The following is a 23,053-nucleotide window of genomic DNA, read 5'->3' as shown; positions in this document are numbered from 1 at the left end:
AGAATTGGTTTCCGACTACGGTGCCACCCAAGGATTCTGAAAAGTCCATTTGTGGAGATGGCCACCTGGACTCCCGTTAAGAAGACATGCTGTCAACCTCTAGATCCCTCACATGCCTGCACTTTTCGGCTTGCTGCTGCTGCAATCCACGCGTTTTAGATCTGCATAACTCCACCTCTTTTAGCACAGTACCCTCAACCCCCGGCTGTTCCCACCCGCCTCAACACCGTTGGAAGGGAGGAGAACCAATTAAGGCGGGGGGGGGGGTCTGGGGTGGAACGAGCAGCTGTCTACCCTTAGCAGGAGGGTTGCTGATTAATTACCTCTCCTGCTGCTGCTGCTGGCTGTCCAGCAGCAGACTGAAGGTGGCTGCTGCTGTGCGCAGGTATATAAAGGCTCAGAGCCTATTATGACACGCGCAGCCAGCGTTCCATTGCCACATTCCGTCTACTGCAGGCGGGATACCTGGATGGCTGAATGTCACTGAGAAGCTCACAGAGACCGCCATAAGCAACAGTTTAAAAGAATGCCACAGACTAATCAACCAAACTTTTTGGGTTGGTTTCTCTTTTATAGTCTGCAGGCATTAAATGAAAGAAGTCAGTGTTCCAGCAGAGGGAGACAACGTTTCAGAAAAGGCATTGTAGCAAACCAAAAAAGAAATTTTAAGCGCAGCAGAGTAACCAGCTCACATACCTGTTAGCTCAGGTGAGTTTAAAAGGCTGCTGTTGATAACAAGGGCATTTGCTAAATAGATGGTGTGTGTGCAACAATATACTGAAAGGTCAATTATATTGTGCAGCTTATCTCACCACCTGTAGTTATTTAGGTGAAAGCTCCAAAATGCTTGCCTAATATGTCTGTTTATCCAAAAGGAAGTATAGAGGGAGAGCTAGATAGATAGCATTGCATTACATTACATTACATGGCAATGCAATGCACAGTTGCTGAAGTTGAACCAAAATGAGCTTGTCATCTGGCTTCTGCAACTTTTAACATGAAAAATCCAATGAGGAGAAGAAAAGCAAAGCCAAAGAGTCCATCCCAAAATCCGACAAACAAGCAAAATGAACAAAAAGCATTGAATTCAATTCTTTCTGATTTTAGAAACTGCATTAAAGAAGGGGTGCACCGGTCCTGGAGATACTGCAATACCAGGTCAATGCGTGGAGTGGACAGAGCAAGCTCTTTTTCCATCTCCCTGTTCTAAAAATCCATTTAATATATGGTCCCCAGATAGGGGACGTATCAGATATTAAACTGATAAGAACAGATACTACTCTTGATCTTAGCCAAAAGGCCGAGAAGCGATAACCAGAATTGGTTTCCGACTACGGTGCCACCCAAGGATTCTGAAAAGTCCATTTGTGGAGATGGCCACCTGGACTCCCGTTAAGAAGACATGCTGTCAACCTCTAGATCCCTCACATGCCTGCACTTTTCGGCTTGCTGCTGCTGCAATCCACGCGTTTTAGATCTGCATAACTCCACCTCTTTTAGCACAGTACCCTCAACCCCCGGCTGTTCCCACCCGCCTCAACACCGTTGGAAGGGAGGAGAACCAATTAAGGCGGGGGGGGGGTGGAACGAGCAGCTGTCTACCCTTAGCAGGAGGGTTGCTGATTAATTACCTCTCCTGCTGCTGCTGCTGCTGGCTGTCCAGCAGCAGACTGAAGGTGGCTGCTGCTGTGCGCAGGTATATAAAGGCTCAGAGCCTATTATGACACGCGCAGCCAGCGTTCCATTGCCACATTCCGTCTACTGCAGGCGGGATACCTGGATGGCTGAATGTCACTGAGAAGCTCACAGAGACCGCCATAAGCAACAGTTTAAAAGAATGCCACAGACTAATCAACCAAACTTTTTGGGTTGGTTTCTCTTTTATAGTCTGCAGGCATTAAATGAAAGAAGTCAGTGTTCCAGCAGAGGGAGACAACGTTTCAGAAAAGGCATTGTAGCAAACCAAAAAAGAAATTTTAAGCGCAGCAGAGTAACCAGCTCACATACCTGTTAGCTCAGGTGAGTTTAAAAGGCTGCTGTTGATAACAAGGGCATTTGCTAAATAGATGGTGTGTGTGCAACAATATACTGAAAGGTCAATTATATTGTGCAGCTTATCTCACCACCTGTAGTTATTTAGGTGAAAGCTCCAAAATGCTTGCCTAATATGTCTGTTTATCCAAAAGGAAGTATAGAGGGAGAGCTAGATAGATAGCATTGCATTACATTACATTACATGGCAATGCAATGCACAGTTGCTGAAGTTGAACCAAAATGAGCTTGTCATCTGGCTTCTGCAACTTTTAACATGAAAAATCCAATGAGGAGAAGAAAAGCAAAGCCAAAGAGTCCATCCCAAAATCCGACAAACAAGCAAAATGAACAAAAAGCATTGAATTCAATTCTTTCTGATTTTAGAAACTGCATTAAAGAAGGGGTGCACCGGTCCTGGAGATACTGCAATACCAGGTCAATGCGTGGAGTGGACAGAGCAAGCTCATTTTCCATCTCCCTGTTCTAAAAATCCATTTAATATATGGTCCCCAGATAGGGGACGTATCAGATATTAAACTGATAAGAACAGATACTACACTTGATCTTAGCCAAAAGGCCGAGAAGCGATAACCAGAATTGGTTTCCGACTACGGTGCCACCCAAGGATTCTGAAAAGTCCATTTGTGGAGATGGCCACCTGGACTCCCGTTAAGAAGACATGCTGTCAACCTCTAGATCCCTCACATGCCTGCACTTTTCGGCTTGCTGCTGCTGCAATCCACGCGTTTTAGATCTGCATAACTCCACCTCTTTTAGCACAGTACCCTCAACCCCCGGCTGTTCCCACCCGCCTCAACACCGTTGGAAGGGAGGAGAACCAATTAAGGCGGGGGGGGGGTGGAACGAGCAGCTGTCTACCCTTAGCAGGAGGGTTGCTGATTAATTACCTCTCCTGCTGCTGCTGCTGCTGGCTGTCCAGCAGCAGACTGAAGGTGGCTGCTGCTGTGCGCAGGTATATAAAGGCTCAGAGCCTATTATGACACGCGCAGCCAGCGTTCCATTGCCACATTCCGTCTACTGCAGGCGGGATACCTGGATGGCTGAATGTCACTGAGAAGCTCACAGAGACCGCCATAAGCAACAGTTTAAAAGAATGCCACAGACTAATCAACCAAACTTTTTGGGTTGGTTTCTCTTTTATAGTCTGCAGGCATTAAATGAAAGAAGTCAGTGTTCCAGCAGAGGGAGACAACGTTTCAGAAAAGGCATTGTAGCAAACCAAAAAAGAAATTTTAAGCGCAGCAGAGTAACCAGCTCACATACCTGTTAGCTCAGGTGAGTTTAAAAGGCTGCTGTTGATAACAAGGGCATTTGCTAAATAGATGGTGTGTGTGCAACAATATACTGAAAGGTCAATTATATTGTGCAGCTTATCTCACCACCTGTAGTTATTTAGGTGAAAGCTCCAAAATGCTTGCCTAATATGTCTGTTTATCCAAAAGGAAGTATAGAGGGAGAGCTAGATAGATAGCATTGCATTACATTACATTACATGGCAATGCAATGCACAGTTGCTGAAGTTGAACCAAAATGAGCTTGTCATCTGGCTTCTGCAACTTTTAACATGAAAAATCCAATGAGGAGAAGAAAAGCAAAGCCAAAGAGTCCATCCCAAAATCCGACAAACAAGCAAAATGAACAAAAAGCATTGAATTCAATTCTTTCTGATTTTAGAAACTGCATTAAAGAAGGGGTGCACCGGTCCTGGAGATACTGCAATACCAGGTCAATGCGTGGAGTGGACAGAGCAAGCTCTTTTTCCATCTCCCTGTTCTAAAAATCCATTTAATATATGGTCCCCAGATAGGGGACGTATCAGATATTAAACTGATAAGAACAGATTTTTTGATTGAAGCTGCATCCAAGGCACTGAAAAATGTGACCGAAGTCACACCAAAACAGCGCACGAGGCGAGGATTCATGTGGACCCTTCCCGGAGGAGAGGGTCCCCAATAAACCATCCCCATTCCTCCGAGCCAGAAGGCCACAGCGAGGGTCAGGGATCTCCGATGCTCTCCCTAGCCGAAGCCGGAGAAGAGCCGTTTTCGTGCTCCCAGCTTCCATCTAGGCTGCCACCCTAGTGGAGCTGGAGCCTGTGTTGGTTTCTCAGCCCAAAGCTGACCGGACCTCCGACCGGGTTTATAAAAATTCCCCTTCCTAGCCCGGAGGCCAGGAATAGGGGGGGTTGCTCAGAAAGTATGATTGGCAAAGGTGCGGCGTGCTACGAAGCCAAGTCTTTCTGGGGTTCCCAGTCCCAGTAAGCTTGGACTCCCACCAGGGCGCCTACTCCTGGGGCACATTGCTCCAAAGCCCTCACACTTACCCAGCCTAGTGACTTCGATCCTGGAGGGCCATGTTTTCCATCAGATAACTCTATGAGCCACCTGGCGTACTAACAAGTGCACCAAACCAGTGTGTAATATGCATCAATTTACTAGGGCAGCCCAAGGACAAAACTGCCTTTTCAAAAGATACTACACTTGATCTTAGCCAAAAGGCCGAGAAGCGATAACCAGAATTGGTTTCCGACTACGGTGCCACCCAAGGATTCTGAAAAGTCCATTTGTGGAGATGGCCACCTGGACTCCCGTTAAGAAGACATGCTGTCAACCTCTAGATCCCTCACATGCCTGCACTTTTCGGCTTGCTGCTGCTGCAATCCACGCGTTTTAGATCTGCATAACTCCACCTCTTTTAGCACAGTACCCTCAACCCCCGGCTGTTCCCACCCGCCTCAACACCGTTGGAAGGGAGGAGAACCAATTAAGGCGGGGGGGGGGGGTGGAACGAGCAGCTGTCTACCCTTAGCAGGAGGGTTGCTGATTAATTACCTCTCCTGCTGCTGCTGCTGCTGGCTGTCCAGCAGCAGACTGAAGGTTGCTGCTGCTGTGCGCAGGTATATAAAGGCTCAGAGCCTATTATGACACGCGCAGCCAGCGTTCCATTGCCACATTCCGTCTACTGCAGGCGGGATACCTGGATGGCTGAATGTCACTGAGAAGCTCACAGAGACCGCCATAAGCAACAGTTTAAAAGAATGCCACAGACTAATCAACCAAACTTTTTGGGTTGGTTTCTCTTTTATAGTCTGCAGGCATTAAATGAAAGAAGTCAGTGTTCCAGCAGAGGGAGACAACGTTTCAGAAAAGGCATTGTAGCAAACCAAAAAAGAAATTTTAAGCGCAGCAGAGTAACCAGCTCACATACCTGTTAGCTCAGGTGAGTTTAAAAGGCTGCTGTTGATAACAAGGGCATTTGCTAAATAGATGGTGTGTGTGCAACAATATACTGAAAGGTCAATTATATTGTGCAGCTTATCTCACCACCTGTAGTTATTTAGGTGAAAGCTCCAAAATGCTTGCCTAATATGTCTGTTTATCCAAAAGGAAGTATAGAGGGAGAGCTAGATAGATAGCATTGCATTACATTACATTACATGGCAATGCAATGCACAGTTGCTGAAGTTGAACCAAAATGAGCTTGTCATCTGGCTTCTGCAACTTTTAACATGAAAAATCCAATGAGGAGAAGAAAAGCAAAGCCAAAGAGTCCATCCCAAAATCCGACAAACAAGCAAAATGAACAAAAAGCATTGAATTCAATTCTTTCTGATTTTAGAAACTGCATTAAAGAAGGGGTGCACCGGTCCTGGAGATACTGCAATACCAGGTCAATGCGTGGAGTGGACAGAGCAAGCTCTTTTTCCATCTCCCTGTTCTAAAAATCCATTTAATATATGGTCCCCAGATAGGGGACGTATCAGATATTAAACTGATAAGAACAGATACTACACTTGATCTTAGCCAAAAGGCCGAGAAGCGATAACCAGAATTGGTTTCCGACTACGGTGCCACCCAAGGATTCTGAAAAGTCCATTTGTGGAGATGGCCACCTGGACTCCCGTTAAGAAGACATGCTGTCAACCTCTAGATCCCTCACATGCCTGCACTTTTCGGCTTGCTGCTGCTGCAATCCACGCGTTTTAGATCTGCATAACTCCACCTCTTTTAGCACAGTACCCTCAACCCCCGGCTGTTCCCACCCGCCTCAACACCGTTGGAAGGGAGGAGAACCAATTAAGGCGGGGGGGGGTGGAACGAGCAGCTGTCTACCCTTAGCAGGAGGGTTGCTGATTAATTACCTCTCCTGCTGCTGCTGCTGCTGCTGGCTGTCCAGCAGCAGACTGAAGGTGGCTGCTGCTGTGCGCAGGTATATAAAAGCTCAGAGCCTATTATGACACGCGCAGCCAGCGTTCCATTGCCACATTCCGTCTACTGCAGGCGGGATACCTGGATGGCTGAATGTCACTGAGAAGCTCACAGAGACCGCCATAAGCAACAGTTTAAAAGAATGCCACAGACTAATCAACCAAACTTTTTGGGTTGGTTTCTCTTTTATAGTCTGCAGGCATTAAATGAAAGAAGTCAGTGTTCCAGCAGAGGGAGACAACGTTTCAGAAAAGGCATTGTAGCAAACCAAAAAAGAAATTTTAAGCGCAGCAGAGTAACCAGCTCACATACCTGTTAGCTCAGGTGAGTTTAAAAGGCTGCTGTTGATAACAAGGGCATTTGCTAAATAGATGGTGTGTGTGCAACAATATACTGAAAGGTCAATTATATTGTGCAGCTTATCTCACCACCTGTAGTTATTTAGGTGAAAGCTCCAAAATGCTTGCCTAATATGTCTGTTTATCCAAAAGGAAGTATAGAGGGAGAGCTAGATAGATAGCATTGCATTACATTACATTACATGGCAATGCAATGCACAGTTGCTGAAGTTGAACCAAAATGAGCTTGTCATCTGGCTTCTGCAACTTTTAACATGAAAAATCCAATGAAGAGAAGAAAAGCAAAGCCAAAGAGTCCATCCCAAAATCCGACAAACAAGCAAAATGAACAAAAAGCATTGAATTCAATTCTTTCTGATTTTAGAAACTGCATTAAAGAAGGGGTGCACCGGTCCTGGAGATACTGCAATACCAGGTCAATGCGTGGAGTGGACAGAGCAAGCTCTTTTTCCATCTCCCTGTTCTAAAAATCCATTTAATATATGGTCCCCAGATAGGGGACGTATCAGATATTAAACTGATAAGAACAGATACTACACTTGATCTTAGCCAAAAGGCCGAGAAGCGATAACCAGAATTGGTTTCCGACTACGGTGCCACCCAAGGATTCTGAAAAGTCCATTTGTGGAGATGGCCACCTGGACTCCCGTTAAGAAGACATGCTGTCAACCTCTAGATCCCTCACATGCCTGCACTTTTCGGCTTGCTGCTGCTGCAATCCACGCGTTTTAGATCTGCATAACTCCACCTCTTTTAGCACAGTACCCTCAACCCCCGGCTGTTCCCACCCGCCTCAACACCGTTGGAAGGGAGGAGAACCAATTAAGGCGGGGGGGGGGGGTGGAACGAGCAGCTGTCTACCCTTAGCAGGAGGGTTGCTGATTAATTACCTCTCCTGCTGCTGCTGCTGCTGCTGGCTGTCCAGCAGCAGACTGAAGGTGGCTGCTGCTGTGCGCAGGTATATAAAGGCTCAGAGCCTATTATGACACGCGCAGCCAGCGTTCCATTGCCACATTCCGTCTACTGCAGGCGGGATACCTGGATGGCTGAATGTCACTGAGAAGCTCACAGAGACCGCCATAAGCAACAGTTTAAAAGAATGCCACAGACTAATCAACCAAACTTTTTGGGTTGGTTTCTCTTTTATAGTCTGCAGGCATTAAATGAAAGAAGTCAGTGTTCCAGCAGAGGGAGACAACGTTTCAGAAAAGGCATTGTAGCAAACCAAAAAAGAAATTTTAAGCGCAGCAGAGTAACCAGCTCACATACCTGTTAGCTCAGGTGAGTTTAAAAGGCTGCTGTTGATAACAAGGGCATTTGCTAAATAGATGGTGTGTGTGCAACAATATACTGAAAGGTCAATTATATTGTGCAGCTTATCTCACCACCTGTAGTTATTTAGGTGAAAGCTCCAAAATGCTTGCCTAATATGTCTGTTTATCCAAAAGGAAGTATAGAGGGAGAGCTAGATAGATAGCATTGCATTACATTACATTACATGGCAATGCAATGCACAGTTGCTGAAGTTGAACCAAAATGAGCTTGTCATCTGGCTTCTGCAACTTTTAACATGAAAAATCCAATGAGGAGAAGAAAAGCAAAGCCAAAGAGTCCATCCCAAAATCCGAAAAACAAGCAAAATGAACAAAAAGCATTGAATTCAATTCTTTCTGATTTTAGAAACTGCATTAAAGAAGGGGTGCACCGGTCCTGGAGATACTGCAATACCAGGTCAATGCGTGGAGTGGACAGAGCAAGCTCTTTTTCCATCTCCCTGACTAAAAATCCATTTAATATATGGTCCCCAGATAGGGGACGTATCAGATATTAAACTGATAAGAACAGATACTACACTTGATCTTAGCCAAAAGGCCGAGAAGCGATAACCAGAATTGGTTTCCGACTACGGTGCCACCCAAGGATTCTGAAAAGTCCATTTGTGGAGATGGCCACCTGGACTCCCGTTAAGAAGACATGCTGTCAACCTCTAGATCCCTCACATGCCTGCACTTTTCGGCTTGCTGCTGCTGCAATCCACGCGTTTTAGATCTGCATAACTCCACCTCTTTTAGCACAGTACCCTCAACCCCCGGCTGTTCCCACCCGCCTCAACACCGTTGGAAGGGAGGAGAACCAATTAAGGCGGGGGGGGGGGGGGGTGGAACGAGCAGCTGTCTACCCTTAGCAGGAGGGTTGCTGATTAATTACCTCTCCTGCTGCTGCTGCTGCTGGCTGTCCAGCAGCAGACTGAAGGTGGCTGCTGCTGTGCGCAGGTATATAAAGGCTCAGAGCCTATTATGACACGCGCAGCCAGCGTTCCATTGCCACATTCCGTCTACTGCAGGCGGGATACCTGGATGGCTGAATGTCACTGAGAAGCTCACAGAGACCGCCATAAGCAACAGTTTAAAAGAATGCCACAGACTAATCAACCAAACTTTTTGGGTTGGTTTCTCTTTTATAGTCTGCAGGCATTAAATGAAAGAAGTCAGTGTTCCAGCAGAGGGAGACAACGTTTCAGAAAAGGCATTGTAGCAAACCAAAAAAGAAATTTTAAGCGCAGCAGAGTAACCAGCTCACATACCTGTTAGCTCAGGTGAGTTTAAAAGGCTGCTGTTGATAACAAGGGCATTTGCTAAATAGATGGTGTGTGTGCAACAATATACTGAAAGGTCAATTATATTGTGCAGCTTATCTCACCACCTGTAGTTATTTAGGTGAAAGCTCCAAAATGCTTGCCTAATATGTCTGTTTATCCAAAAGGAAGTATAGAGGGAGAGCTAGATAGATAGCATTGCATTACATTACATTACATGGCAATGCAATGCACAGTTGCTGAAGTTGAACCAAAATGAGCTTGTCATCTGGCTTCTGCAACTTTTAACATGAAAAATCCAATGAGGAGAAGAAAAGCAAAGCAAAAGAGTCCATCCCAAAATCCGACAAACAAGCAAAATGAACAAAAAGCATTGAATTCAATTCTTTCTGATTTTAGAAACTGCATTAAAGAAGGGGTGCACCGGTCCTGGAGATACTGCAATACCAGGTCAATGCGTGGAGTGGACAGAGCAAGCTCTTTTTCCATCTCCCTGTTCTAAAAATCCATTTAATATATGGTCCCCAGATAGGGGACGTATCAGATATTAAACTGATAAGAACAGATACTACACTTGATCTTAGCCAAAAGGCCGAGAAGCGATTACCAGAATTGGTTTCCGACTACGGTGCCACCCAAGGATTCTGAAAAGTCCATTTGTGGAGATGGCCACCTGGACTCCCGTTAAGAAGACATGCTGTCAACCTCTAGATCCCTCACATGCCTGCACTTTTCGGCTTGCTGCTGCTGCAATCCACGCGTTTTAGATCTGCATAACTCCACCTCTTTTAGCACAGTACCCTCAACCCCCGGCTGTTCCCACCCGCCTCAACACCGTTGGAAGGGAGGAGAACCAATTAAGGCGGGGGGGGGGGTGGAACGAGCAGCTGTCTACCCTTAGCAGGAGGGTTGCTGATTAATTACCTCTCCTGCTGCTGCTGCTGCTGGCTGTCCAGCAGCAGACTGAAGGTGGCTGCTGCTGTGCGCAGGTATATAAAGGCTCAGAGCCTATTATGACACGCGCAGCCAGCGTTCCATTGCCACATTCCGTCTACTGCAGGCGGGATACCTGGATGGCTGAATGTCACTGAGAAGCTCACAGAGACCGCCATAAGCAACAGTTTAAAAGAATGCCACAGACTAATCAACCAAACTTTTTGGGTTGGTTTCTCTTTTATAGTCTGCAGGCATTAAATGAAAGAAGTCAGTGTTCCAGCAGAGGGAGACAACGTTTCAGAAAAGGCATTGTAGCAAACCAAAAAAGAAATTTTAAGCGCAGCAGAGTAACCAGCTCACATACCTGTTAGCTCAGGTGAGTTTAAAAGGCTGCTGTTGATAACAAGGGCATTTGCTAAATAGATGGTGTGTGTGCAACAATATACTGAAAGGTCAATTATATTGTGCAGCTTATCTCACCACCTGTAGTTATTTAGGTGAAAGCTCCAAAATGCTTGCCTAATATGTCTGTTTATCCAAAAGGAAGTATAGAGGGAGAGCTAGATAGATAGCATTGCATTACATTACATTACATGGCAATGCAATGCACAGTTGCTGAAGTTGAACCAAAATGAGCTTGTCATCTGGCTTCTGCAACTTTTAACATGAAAAATCCAATGAGGAGAAGAAAAGCAAAGCCAAAGAGTCCATCCCAAAATCCGACAAACAAGCAAAATGAACAAAAAGCATTGAATTCAATTCTTTCTGATTTTAGAAACTGCATTAAAGAAGGGGTGCACCGGTCCTGGAGATACTGCAATACCAGGTCAATGCGTGGAGTGGACAGAGCAAGCTCTTTTTCCATCTCCCTGTTCTAAAAATCCATTTAATATATGGTCCCCAGATAGGGGACGTATCAGATATAGTGTTGAGCCACCCCCGTAGTGTTCGGGTTCGGTTCGGTTCGTCGAACACCGGGATGTTCGAAGAACTGTTCGTCGAACTGTTCGTCGAACACCTTAGAACACCGTCGAACACCGTTAAAACCAATGGCAGGCAAACAAAAACACATAGAAACACATAGAAAACACCTGCAAAGGTGTCCAAAAGCTGACAAACTGCTCAGAAGACACTCTCTTTAAAAAAGCCGGCCGGCAAATTCAGCAGCGGCATACACCGGTACCCGACAATTTAGACAAGAAGGAATAGAGCATCACACATAGATTAGATAGATAGAAACATGTCAGTCACACATATAAGAAGCACAGTGACAGTGTTGGTTACTGCACTTGTCATTTAGTGTAAAGGATTTATTAAAAAAAATATTAGTGTTTTCATGCACCGTCTCTTTAAAAAAGCCGGCCGGCAATTCAGCATCTGTACCCGACAATTTGGAACAGAAAGAATAGAGCTTCACACATAGATTAGATAGATAGAAACATGTCAGTCACATATATAATAAGTACAGTGATAGTGTTGCTTACTGTACTTGTCATTTAGTGTAAAGGATTTATTTAAAAAAATAATAGTGTTTTCATGCACTGTCTCTTTAAAAAAGCCGGCCGGCAATTCAGCAGCGGTACCCGACAATTTATAACAGACAGAATAGAGCTTCACACATAGATTAGATAGATAGAAACATGTCAGTCACATATATATGAAGTACAGTGATAGTGTTGGTTACTGTACTTGTCATTTAGTATTAAAATAAAGGATTTATTATTAAAAAAATTGGCGTGGGGTTCCCCTTAATTTTAGGCTCTAGCGGAGGTTAAGCAGACGGCTGGGGCAGATGTTTGAAGCCTGGGAAGGGGGTAATACCCACGGAGCTTCCCAGGCTACTAATATCAGCCCCCAGCTGAATACATAGCCTTTACTAGCTATTAAAATGGGGGACCCCCCCAAAAAAATGACGTGGGGTCCCCCCTAATTTAATAGCTAGCAAAGGCTAGGCAGACAGCTGGGGGCTGATATTAATAGCCCAGGAAGGGAGCCATGAATATTGGCCCCCTCCCAGGCTAGAAACACCAGCCGTCAGCCGCCCCAGAAATGGCGCATTCATAGGATGCGCCAATTCTGGCACTTAGCCTCGCTCTTCCACGCTGCCCTGGTGCGGTGGCAGGGGGTAATAGGGTTGGGGTTGATGTCAGCTTATAATGCCAGCTGACATCAAGCCCAGGTTAGTAATGGAGAGGCGTCTATAAGACACCCCCATTACTAACCCCATAGTCAAAGTTAAAAAAAACACAAACACCCAGAATAAAGTCCTTTAATTGAAATAAAGACACAATCCTTTATTGTTCTAAATTAAACCATACTTACCATCACGCCCATTCCAGCTGAAGCCAACGATCTCCTGCAATAAAAGAAAAATAATAAAGCAACCTCATCCTTACGTTTCCATGGTTCCCACGACAGCTTCAGCTCTGCTACATCGAGATGACAGGCTGGACCGCAGCAGAACGCTGCCATCCAGCCTGTCATCCCGCAGACACTGAGAAGCGCAGGCATGCTTGCGCTCCTCACTGTCTCGCTGTGACGGCATCCAGATGAGCCGAGTTCATGTCCAATTAACTCGGCTCACCTCATGCACGTCACTGACAGCGTGGGAAAATTCTCACGCTGAAGCGCTGATTGCAGGAGAATTTTCCCACGCTGTCAGTGACGTGCAGGAGGTGAGCTGAGTTCATTGGACATGAGCTCACCTCATGCACATCACTGACAGCGTGGGAGAATTCTCCTGCACTCAGCACTTCAGCGTGAGAATTTTCCCACGCTGTCAGTGACGTGCATGAGGTGAGCCGAGTTCATTGGATATGACCTCGGCTCATCTGGATGCCGTCACAGCGAGACAGTGAGGAGCGCAAGCATGCCTGCGCTTCTCAGTGTCTGCGGGATGACAGACTGGATGGCAGCGTTCTGCTGCGGTCCAGCCAGTCATCTCGATGTAGCAGAGCTGAAGCTGTCGTGGGAACCATGGAAAGGTAAGGATGAGGTTGGTTTATTATTTTTCTTTTATTTCAGGAGATCGTTGGCTTCAGCTGGAATGGGTGTGATGGTAAGTATGGTTTAATTTAGAACAATAAAGAATTGTGTCTTTATTTCAATTAAAGGACTTTATTCTGGGTGTTGTGTTTTTTTTAAATACTTTACTAGAAATTCATGGCGGTCATGTCTAATACTGGCGTGACCCCATGAATTTTGGGCTTGGGGCCAGCTGATAATACCAAGCTGGCCCTAACCCCTTTATTACCCAGTGAGCCACCGCACCAGGGCCCTGGATGAGTTGGGCACAGCGCCAGAAGATGGCGCTTCTATGAAAGCGCCATTTTCCGGGGTGGCTGCGGACTGCAATTTGTAGCGGGGGGGGGCCCAGAAAGCTTGGGCCTCCCTGCGCTGCAGATTCCAGCCCCCAGCTGCCTAGTTGTACCTGGCTGGACACAAAAATAGGGCGAAGCCCCACGTACTTTTTTTTTTAATTATTTCATGAAATTCATGAAATAATTAAGAAAAAAAGGGCTTCCCTATATTGTTGTGTCCGGCCAGGTACAAATAGGCAGCTGGTGGATGGGGGCAGCCCGTTCCTGCCTGCTGTACCTGGCTGGACACAAATATAGTGCGAAGCCCCACTTAAATTTTTTTAAATTATTTCAGGAAATTCATGAAATAATTTAAAAAAAATTGACGTGGGGCTTCGCACTATATTTGTGTCCAGCCAGGTACAGCAGGCAGGAACGGGCTGCCCCCAACCACCAGCTGCCTATTTGTACCTGGCCGGACACAACAATATAGGGAAGCCCTTTTTTTCTTAATTATTTCATGAAATAATTTAAAGAAAATTGACGTGGGGCTTCGCCCTGTTTTTGTGTCCAGCCAGGTACAACTAGGCAGCTGGGGGCTGGAATCCGCAGCGCAGGGAGGCCCAAGCTTTCTGGGCCACCCCCGCTGCAAATTGCAGTCCGCAGCCATCCCGGAAAATGGCGCGTTCATAGAAGCGCCATCTTCTGGCGCTGTACCCAACTCATCCAGGGCCCTGATGCGGTGGCTCACTGGGTAATAAAGGGGTTAGGGCCAGCTTGGCATTATCAGCTGGCCCTAAGCCCGAAATTCATGGGGTCACGCCAATATTAGACATGACCACCATGAATTTCTAGTAAAGTATTTAAAAAAAACACAACACCCAGAAAAAAGTCCTTTAATTGAAATAAAGACACAATTCTTTATTGTTCTAAATTAAACCATACTTACCATCACACCCATTCCAGCTGAAGCCAACGATCTCCTGAAATAAAAGAAAAATAATAAAGCAACATCATCCTTACCTTTCCATGGTTCCCATGACAGCTTCAGCTCTGCTACATCGAGATGACAGGCTGGACCGCAGCAGAACGCTGCCATCCAGCCTGTCATCCCGCAGACACTGAGAAGCGCAGGCTTGCTTGCGCTCCACAGTGTCTCTCTGTGAGGGCATCCAGATGAGCCGAGTTAATGTCCAATGAACTCGGCTCACCTCATGCACGTCACTGACAGCGTGGGAAAATTCTCCTGCACTCAGCGCTTCAGCGTGGGAGAATTCTCACACTGAAGCGCTGAGTGCAGGAGAATTCTCCCACGCTGTCAGTGACGTGCAGGAGGTGAGCTGAGTTCATTGGACATGAGCTCACCTTATGCACGTCACTGACAGCGTGGGAAAATTTTCCTGCACTCACCGCTTCAGCGTGAGAATTTTCCCACGCTGTCAGTGATGTGCATGAGGTGAGCCGAGTTCATTGGACATGAACTCGGCTCATCTGGATGTCGTCACAGAGAGACGCTGAGCAGCGCAAGCAAGCCTGCGCTTCTCAGTGTCTGCGGGATGACAGGCTGGATGGCAGCGTTCTGCTGCGGTCCAGCCTGTCATCTCGATGTAGCAGAGCTGAAGCTGTCGTGGGAACCATGGAAAGGTAAGGATGAGGTTGCTTTATTATTTTTCTTTTATTGCAGGAGATCGTTGGCTTCAGCTGGAATGGGCGTGACGGTAAGTATGGTTTAATTTAGAACAATAAAGGATTGTGTCTTTATTTCAATTAAAGGACTTTATTCTGGGTGTTTGTGTTTTTTTTAACTTTGACTATGGGGTTAGTAATGGGGGTGTCTTATAGACGCCTCTCCATTACTAACCTGGGCTTGATGTCAGCTGGCATTATAAGCTGACATCAACCCCAACCCTATTACCCCCTGCCACCGCACCAGGGCAGCGTGGAAGAGCGAGGCTAAGTGCCAGAATTGGCGCATCCTATGAATGCGCCATTTCTGGGGCGGCTGACGGCTGGTGTTTCTAGCCTGGGAGGGGGCCAATATTCATGGCTCCCTTCCTGGGCTATTAATATCAGCCCCCAGCTGTCTGCCTAGCCTTTGCTAGCTATTAAATTAGGGGGGACCCCACGTCATTTTTTTTGGGGGGTCCCCCATTTTAATAGCTAGTAAAGGCTATGTATTCAGCTGGGGGCTGATATTAGTAGCCTGGGAAGCTCCGTGGGTATTACCCCCTTCCCAGGCTTCAAACATCTGCCCCAGCCGTCTGCTTAACCTCCGCTAGAGCCTAAAATTAAGGGGAACCCCACGCCTATTTTCTTAATAATAAATCCTTTATTTTAATACTAAATGACAAGTACAGTAACCAACACTATCACTGTACTTCATATATATGTGACTGACATGTTTCTATCTATCTAATCTATGTGTGAAGCTCTATTCTGTCTGTTATAAATTGTCGGGTACCGCTGCTGAATTGCCCGCCGGCTTTTTTAAAGAGACGGTGCATGAAAACACTATTATTTTTTTTGATAAATCCTTTACGCTAAATGACAAGTACAGTAAGCAACACTGTCACTGTACTTCATATATATGTGGCTGACATGTTTCTATCTATCTAATCTATGTGTGATTCTCTATTCTTTCTATTCTAAATTGTCGGGTACCGCTGCTGAATTGCCGGCCGGCTTTTTTAAAGAGACGGTGCATGAAAACACTATTATTTTTTTTGATAAATCCTTTACACTAAATGACAAGTACAGTAAGCAACACTGTCACTGTACTTCATATATATGTGGCTGACATGTTTCTATCTATCTAATCTATGTGTGAAGCTCTATTCTGTCTGTTATAAATTGTCGGGTACCGCTGCTGAATTGCCCGCCGGCTTTTTTAAAGAGACGGTGCATGAAAACACTATTATTTTTTTTGATAAATCCTTTACGCTAAATGACAAGTACAGTAAGCAACACTGTCACTGTACTTCATATATATGTGGCTGACATGTTTCTATCTATCTAATCTATGTGTGATTCTCTATTCTTTCTATTCTAAATTGTCGGGTACCGCTGCTGAATTGCCGGCCGGCTTTTTTAAAGAGACGGTGCATGAAAACACTATTATTTTTTTTGATAAATCCTTTACGCTAAATGACAAGTACAGTAAGCAACACTGTCACTGTACTTCATATATATGTGACTGACATGTTTATATCTATCTAATCTATGTGTGAAGCTCTATTCTTTCGGTTCTAAATTGTCGGGTACCGGTGTATGCCGCTGATGAATTGCCGGCTTTTCATGTTTCACTGTTGGCACTGTTCCCATCGATTTGGGCAATCACTGTAATGCCACAACCACCATGGCTGCGGCATTACAGTGAGTGGCAGACAATCCCTGCATGATTGGTGCTCTAAATAGCGCCAGACATGCAGGACACGCTTTTGGTGCACGAACAGTTATCGAACATAACCTCGAACAGCCGAATTTTTCGCAAATCGTTCGGGTTCGTGGAACAACTCGAACACCGCCCAAAACAGCTCGAATTTGAGATTGGCGAACAGTTCTAGTCGAACACCGCTCATCTCTAATCAGATATTAAACTGATAAGAACAGATACTACACTTGATCTTAGCCAAAAGGCCGAGAAGCGATAACCAGAATTGGTTTCCGACTACGGTGCCACCCAAGGATTCTGAAAAGTCCATTTGTGGAGATGGCCACCTGGACTCCCGTTAAGAAGACATGCTGTCAACCTCTAGATCCCTCACATGCCTGCACTTTTCGGCTTGCTGCTGCTGCAATCCACGCGTTTTAGATCTGCATAACTCCACCTCTTTTAGCACAGTACCCTCAACCCCTGGCTGTTCCCACCCGCCTCAACACCGTTGGAAGGGAGGAGAACCAATTAAGGCGGGGGGGGGGGGTGGAACGAGCAGCTGTCTACCCTTAGCAGGAGGGTTGCTGATTAATTACCTCTCCTGCTGCTGCTGCTGCTGGCTGTCCAGCAGCAGACTGAAGGTGGCTGCTGCTGTGCGCAGGTATATAAAGGCTCAGAGCCTATTATGACACGCGCAGCCAGCGTTCCATTGCCACATTCCGTCTACTGCAGGCGGGATACCTGGATGGCTGAATGTCACTGCGAAGCTCACAGAGACCGCCATAAGCAACAGTTTAAAAGAATGCCACAGACTAATCAACCAAACTTTTTGGGTTGGTTTCTCTTTTATAGTCTGCAGGCATTAAATGAAAGAAGTCAGTGTTCCAGCAGAGGGAGACAACGTTTCAGAAAAGGCATTGTAGCAAACCAAAAAAGAAATTTTAAGCGCAGCAGAGTAACCAGCTCACATACCTGTTAGCTCAGGTGAGTTTAAAAGGCTGCTGTTGATAACAAGGGCATTTGCTAAATAGATGGTGTGTGTGCAACAATATACTGAAAGGTCAATTATATTGTGCAGCTTATCTCACCACCTGTAGTTATTTAGGTGAAAGCTCCAAAATGCTTGCCTAATATGTCTGTTTATCCAAAAGGAAGTATAGAGGGAGAGCTAGATAGATAGCATTGCATTACATTACATTACATGGCAATGCAATGCACAGTTGCTGAAGTTGAACCAAAATGAGCTTGTCATCTGGCTTCTGCAACTTTTAACATGAAAAATCCAATGAGGAGAAGAAAAGCAAAGCCAAAGAGTCCATCCCAAAATCCGACAAACAAGCAAAATGAACAAAAAGCATTGAATTCAATTCTTTCTGATTTTAGAAACTGCATTAAAGAAGGGGTGCACCGGTCCTGGAGATACTGCAATACCAGGTCAATGCGTGGAGTGGACAGAGCAAGCTCTTTTTCCATCTCCCTGTTCTAAAAATCCATTTAATATATGGTCCCCAGATAGAGGACGTATCAGATATTAAACTGATAAGAACAGATACTACACTTGATCTTAGCCAAAAGGCCGAGAAGCGATAACCAGAATTGGTTTCCGACTACGGTGCCACCCAAGGATTCTGAAAAGTCCATTTGTGGAGATGGCCACCTGGACTCCCGTTAAGAAGACATGCTGTCAACCTCTAGATCCCTCACATGCCTGCACTTTTCGGCTTGCTGCTGCTGCAATCCACGCGTTTTAGATCTGCATAACTCCACCTCTTTTAGCACAGTACCCTCAACCCCCGGCTGTTCCCACCCGCCTCAACACCGTTGGAAGGGAGGAGAACCAATTAAGGCGGGGGGGGGGGGGTGGAACGAGCAGCTGTCTACCCTTAGCAGGAGGGTTGCTGATTAATTACCTCTCCTGCTGCTGCTGCTGCTGGCTGTCCAGCAGCAGACTGAAGGTGGCTGCTGCTGTGCGCAGGTATATAAAGGCTCAGAGCCTATTATGACACGCGCAGCCAGCGTTCCATTGCCACATTCCGTCTACTGCAGGCGGGATACATGGATGGCTGAATGTCACTGAGAAGCTCACAGAGACCGCCATAAGCAACAGTTTAAAAGAATGCCACAGACTAATCAACCAAACTTTTTGGGTTGGTTTCTCTTTTATAGTCTGCAGGCATTAAATGAAAGAAGTCAGTGTTCCAGCAGAGGGAGACAACGTTTCAGAAAAGGCATTGTAGCAAACCAAAAAAGAAATTTTAAGCGCAGCAGAGTAACCAGCTCACATACCTGTTAGCTCAGGTGAGTTTAAAAGGCTGCTGTTGATAACAAGGGCATTTGCTAAATAGATGGTGTGTGTGCAACAATATACTGAAAGGTCAATTGTATTGTGCAGCTTATCTCACCACCTGTAGTTATTTAGGTGAAAGCTCCAAAATGCTTGCCTAACATGTCTGTTTATCCAAAAGGAAGTATAGAGGGAGAGCTAGAAAGATAGCATTGCATTACATTACATTACATGGCAATGCAATGCACAGTTGCTGAAGTTGAACCAAAATGAGCTTGTCATCTGGCTTCTGCAACTTTTAACATGAAAAATCCAATGAGGAGAAGAAAAGCAAAGCCAAAGAGTCCATCCCAAAATCCGACAAACAAGCAAAATGAACAAAAAGCATTGAATTCAATTCTTTCTGATTTTAGAAACTGCATTAAAGAAGGGGTGCACCGGTCCTGGAGATACTGCAATACCAGGTCAATGCGTGGAGTGGACAGAGCAAGCTCTTTTTCCATCTCCCTGTTCTAAAAATCCATTTAATATATGGTCCCCAGATAGGGGACGTATCAGATATTAAACTGATAAGAACAGATACTACACTTGATCTTAGCCAAAAGGCCGAGAAGCGATAACCAGAATTGGTTTCCGACTACGGTGCCACCCAAGGATTCTGAAAAGTCCATTTGTGGAGATGGCCACCTGGACTCCCGTTAAGAAGACATGCTGTCAACCTCTAGATCCCTCACATGCCTGCACTTTTCGGCTTGCTGCTGCTGCAATCCACGCGTTTTAGATCTGCATAACTCCACCTCTTTTAGCACAGTACCCTCAACCCCCGGCTGTTCCCACCCGCCTCAACACCGTTGGAAGGGAGGAGAACCAATTAAGGCGGGGGGGGGGTGGAACGAGCAGCTGTCTACCCTTAGCAGGAGGGTTGCTGATTAATTACCTCTCCTGCTGCTGCTGCTGCTGGCTGTCCAGCAGCAGACTGAAGGTGGCTGCTGCTGTGCGCAGGTATATAAAGGCTCAGAGCCTATTATGACACGCGCAGCCAGCGTTCCATTGCCACATTCCGTCTACTGCAGGCGGGATACCTGGATGGCTGAATGTCACTGAGAAGCTCACAGAGACCGCCATAAGCAACAGTTTAAAAGAATGCCACAGACTAATCAACCAAACTTTTTGGGTTGGTTTCTCTTTTATAGTCTGCAGGCATTAAATGAAAGAAGTCAGTGTTCCAGCAGAGGGAGACAACGTTTCAGAAAAGGCATTGTAGCAAACCAAAAAAAAAATTTTAAGCGCAGCAGAGTAACCAGCTCACATACCTGTTAGCTCAGGTGAGTTTAAAAGGCTGCTGTTGATAACAAGGGCATTTGCTAAATAGATGGTGTGTGTGCAACAATATACTGAAAGGTCAATTATATTGTGCAGCTTATCTCACCACCTGTAGTTATTTAGGTGAAAGCTCCAAAATGCTTGCCTAATATGTCTGTTTATCCAAAAGGAAGTATAGAGGGAGAGCTAGATAGATAGCATTGCATTACATTACATTACATGGCAATGCAATGCACAGTTGCTGAAGTTGAACCAAAATGAGCTTGTCATCTGGCTTCTGCAACTTTTAACATGAAAAATCCAATGAGGAGAAGAAAAGCAAAGCCAAAGAGTCCATCCCAAAATCCGACAAACAAGCAAAATGAACAAAAAGCATTGAATTCAATTCTTTCTGATTTTAGAAACTGCATTAAAGAAGGGGTGCACCGGTCCTGGAGATACTGCAATACCAGGTCAATGCGTGGAGTGGACAGAGCAAGCTCTTTTTCCTTCTCCCTGTTCTAAAAATCCATTTAATATATGGTCCCCAGATAGGGGACGTATCAGATATTAAACTGATAAGAACAGATACTACACTTGATCTTAGCCAAAAGGCCGAGAAGCGATAACCAGAATTGGTTTCCGACTACGGTGCCACCCAAGGATTCTGAAAAGTCCATTTGTGGAGATGGCCACCTGGACTCCCGTTAAGAAGACATGCTGTCAACCTCTAGATCCCTCACATGCCTGCACTTTTCGGCTTGCTGCTGCTGCAATCCACGCGTTTTAGATCTGCATAACTCCACCTCTTTTAGCACAGTACCCTCAACCCCCGGCTGTTCCCACCCGCCTCAACACCGTTGGAAGGGAGGAGAACCAATTAAGGCGGGGGGGGGGGGGGGTGGAACGAGCAGCTGTCTACCCTTAGCAGGAGGGTTGCTGATTAATTACCTCTCCTGCTGCTGCTGCTGCTGGCTGTCCAGCAGCAGACTGAAGGTGGCTGCTGCTGTGCGCAGGTATATAAAGGCTCAGAGCCTATTATGACACGCGCAGCCAGCGTTCCATTGCCACATTCCGTCTACTGAAGGCGGGATACCTGGATGGCTGAATGTCACTGAGAAGCTCACAGAGACCGCCATAAGCAACAGTTTAAAAGAATGCCACAGACTAATCAACCAAACTTTTTGGGTTGGTTTCTCTTTTATAGTCTGCAGGCATTAAATGAAAGAAGTCAGTGTTCCAGCAGAGGGAGACAACGTTTCAGAAAAGGCATTGTTGCAAACCAAAAAATAAATTTTAAGCGCAGCAGAGTAACCAGCTCACATACCTGTTAGCTCAGGTGAGTTTAAAAGGCTGCTGTTGATAACAAGGGCATTTGCTAAATAGATGGTGTGTGTGCAACAATATACTGAAAGGTCAATTATATTGTGCAGCTTATCTCACCACCTGTAGTTATTTAGGTGAAAGCTCCAAAATGCTTGCCTAATATGTCTGTTTATCCAAAAGGAAGTATAGAGGGAGAGCTAGATAGATAGCATTGCATTACATTACATTACATGGCAATGCAATGCACAGTTGCTGAAGTTGAACCAAAATGAGCTTGTCATCTGGCTTCTGCAACTTTTAACATGAAAAATCCAATGAGGAGAAGAAAAGCAAAGCCAAAGAGTCCATCCCAAAATCCGACAAACAAGCAAAATGAACAAAAAGCATTGAATTCAATTCTTTCTGATTTTAGAAACTGCATTAAAGAAGGGGTGCACCGGTCCTGGAGATACTGCAATACCAGGTCAATGCGTGGAGTGGACAGAGCAAGCTCTTTTTCCATCTCCCTGTTCTAAAAATCCATTTAATATATGGTCCCCAGATAGGGGACGTATCAGATATTAAACTGATAAGAACAGATACTACACTTGATCTTAGCCAAAAGGCCGAGAAGCGATAACCAGAATTGGTTTCCGACTACGGTGCCACCCAAGGATTCTGAAAAGTCCATTTGTGGAGATGGCCACCTGGACTCCCGTTAAGAAGACATGCTGTCAACCTCTAGATCCCTCACATGCCTGCACTTTTCGGCTTGCTGCTGCTGCAATCCACGCGTTTTAGATCTGCATAACTCCACCTCTTTTAGCACAGTACCCTCAACCCCCGGCTGTTCCCACCCGCCTCAACACCGTTGGAAGGGAGGAGAACCAATTAAGGCGGGGGGGGGTGGAACGAGCAGCTGTCTACCCTTAGCAGGAGGGTTGCTGATTAATTACCTCTCCTGCTGCTGCTGCTGCTGGCTGTCCAGCACAGACTGAAGGTGGCTGCTGCTGTGCGCAGGTATATAAAGGCTCAGAGCCTATTATGACACGCGCAGCCAGCGTTCCATTGCCACATTCCGTCTACTGCAGGCGGGATACCTGGATGGCTGAATGTCACTGAGAAGCTCACAGAGACCGCCATAAGCAACAGTTTAAAAGAATGCCACAGACTAATCAACCAAACTTTTTGGGTTGGTTTCTCTTTTATAGTCTGCAGGCATTAAATGAAAGAAGTCAGTGTTCCAGCAGAGGGAGACAACGTTTCAGAAAAGGCATTGTAGCAAACCAAAAAAGAAATTTTAAGCGCAGCAGAGTAACCAGCTCACATACCTGTT

The 23,053-nt window shown here is 45.7% G+C and overlaps 12 non-coding genes and 2 pseudogenes across 12 annotated transcripts; all 14 read right to left on the bottom strand.

The window, feature by feature from the left end:
* Positions 1-1,121: 1,121 nt before the first annotated feature.
* Positions 1,122-1,312, bottom strand: LOC141216515 (U2 spliceosomal RNA). Its single transcript, XR_012285545.1, has one exon. It is a non-coding gene; the product is annotated as a U2 spliceosomal RNA (small nuclear RNA).
* A 1,120-nt stretch (positions 1,313-2,432) lies between these two features.
* Positions 2,433-2,623, bottom strand: LOC141216410 (U2 spliceosomal RNA). Its single transcript, XR_012285444.1, has one exon. It is a non-coding gene; the product is annotated as a U2 spliceosomal RNA (small nuclear RNA).
* Positions 2,624-3,743: 1,120 nt separating this feature from the next.
* On the bottom strand, positions 3,744-3,925 carry LOC141216720 (U2 spliceosomal RNA). The gene has a single exon (XR_012285742.1). It is a non-coding gene; the product is annotated as a U2 spliceosomal RNA (small nuclear RNA).
* A 524-nt stretch (positions 3,926-4,449) lies between these two features.
* Positions 4,450-4,565, bottom strand: LOC141216920 (U2 spliceosomal RNA; annotated as a pseudogene).
* A 1,122-nt stretch (positions 4,566-5,687) lies between these two features.
* Positions 5,688-5,878, bottom strand: LOC141216234 (U2 spliceosomal RNA). Its single transcript, XR_012285275.1, has one exon. It is a non-coding gene; the product is annotated as a U2 spliceosomal RNA (small nuclear RNA).
* Positions 5,879-7,000: 1,122 nt separating this feature from the next.
* On the bottom strand, positions 7,001-7,191 carry LOC141216233 (U2 spliceosomal RNA). Its single transcript, XR_012285274.1, has one exon. It is a non-coding gene; the product is annotated as a U2 spliceosomal RNA (small nuclear RNA).
* Positions 7,192-8,316: 1,125 nt separating this feature from the next.
* LOC141216651 (U2 spliceosomal RNA) lies at positions 8,317-8,506 on the bottom strand. The gene has a single exon (XR_012285675.1). It is a non-coding gene; the product is annotated as a U2 spliceosomal RNA (small nuclear RNA).
* A 1,125-nt stretch (positions 8,507-9,631) lies between these two features.
* Positions 9,632-9,822, bottom strand: LOC141216232 (U2 spliceosomal RNA). The gene has a single exon (XR_012285273.1). It is a non-coding gene; the product is annotated as a U2 spliceosomal RNA (small nuclear RNA).
* A 1,128-nt stretch (positions 9,823-10,950) lies between these two features.
* LOC141216883 (U2 spliceosomal RNA) lies at positions 10,951-11,048 on the bottom strand (annotated as a pseudogene).
* Positions 11,049-16,903: 5,855 nt separating this feature from the next.
* Positions 16,904-17,101, bottom strand: LOC141216872 (U2 spliceosomal RNA). Its single transcript, XR_012285853.1, has one exon. It is a non-coding gene; the product is annotated as a U2 spliceosomal RNA (small nuclear RNA).
* Positions 17,102-18,223: 1,122 nt separating this feature from the next.
* Positions 18,224-18,414, bottom strand: LOC141216419 (U2 spliceosomal RNA). The gene has a single exon (XR_012285453.1). It is a non-coding gene; the product is annotated as a U2 spliceosomal RNA (small nuclear RNA).
* A 1,123-nt stretch (positions 18,415-19,537) lies between these two features.
* On the bottom strand, positions 19,538-19,728 carry LOC141216231 (U2 spliceosomal RNA). The gene has a single exon (XR_012285272.1). It is a non-coding gene; the product is annotated as a U2 spliceosomal RNA (small nuclear RNA).
* Positions 19,729-20,848: 1,120 nt separating this feature from the next.
* Positions 20,849-21,039, bottom strand: LOC141216350 (U2 spliceosomal RNA). The gene has a single exon (XR_012285386.1). It is a non-coding gene; the product is annotated as a U2 spliceosomal RNA (small nuclear RNA).
* Positions 21,040-22,164: 1,125 nt separating this feature from the next.
* LOC141216229 (U2 spliceosomal RNA) lies at positions 22,165-22,355 on the bottom strand. Its single transcript, XR_012285270.1, has one exon. It is a non-coding gene; the product is annotated as a U2 spliceosomal RNA (small nuclear RNA).
* Between the last annotated feature and the right edge of the window lie 698 nt (positions 22,356-23,053).

The sequence above is a fragment of the Phyllobates terribilis genome, unplaced genomic scaffold, assembly GCF_046119375.1.
Source record: "Phyllobates terribilis strain yellow unplaced genomic scaffold, ASM4611937v1 Scaffold_236__1_contigs__length_3049075, whole genome shotgun sequence".
NCBI lineage: Eukaryota > Metazoa > Chordata > Amphibia > Anura > Dendrobatidae > Phyllobates > Phyllobates terribilis.
The sequence above is the reverse complement of the archived record's forward strand: the minus strand, read 5'-3'. Positions and strand labels throughout refer to the sequence as shown.